We start from the raw sequence: 679 nt of genomic DNA on the forward strand, positions 1-679 counted from the left end.
CTCGCTTTATTTTTCTCCCTAGTTTTATCACCAAGTAATGTGACATGTGTTTGTGTTTTAAAAAAATTGTCCCCTGCCCCTCGTAGGTTATAGATCCACGAGAACTGGAATTTTTATCTATTTTATTTTGCTTAATTTCTTAGTTCTTAATTTTGGTCTCTTAATTCTTAAGCATTTTACAATGGCGCTTGACATACAGTTGGCGCTCAATAAATGTATGTTTAATAAAACGTAGAATGCTGTATGAACTGGGACGGACTGATTGTGTGACTGCCTGCCAGTATAGACTAATACCACATTTCTCGCTCTCTGAAAAAGGCTTCGAGCAGTCAGACAGTGACGTCCTCCAGCTTTCAAAATGGGAAAGCGCAGGTTCCCACAATTCTCAGAACGCGAATATCTCGCCACAATTCAAAATGGCGGAGGAGGGTGGGGCCTGTCACATGGTGGGCGTCATAGGCGCTTTCCTTTTCCAAACCGCGGCCCGCCTTGCCGCGTCGTCTGCCGTGCCCCTCCTCCTCCCGCCGAGGCTTTTCGAGGAATCGACTGGGATTGGCTAACAGGCTGGGAGTGGGGCTGCGGGACCGGGACGCGGCATCATCACTTCCTGTTGTGGGCAGTCGTTTCCTGTCGCTGCTTGGTAACAATGGGGAAGATAATGGCTGCCTGAGCAACGTCT

This window comes from Eulemur rufifrons, chromosome 30 (genome assembly GCF_041146395.1).
Source record: "Eulemur rufifrons isolate Redbay chromosome 30, OSU_ERuf_1, whole genome shotgun sequence".
Taxonomy (NCBI): domain Eukaryota; kingdom Metazoa; phylum Chordata; class Mammalia; order Primates; family Lemuridae; genus Eulemur; species Eulemur rufifrons.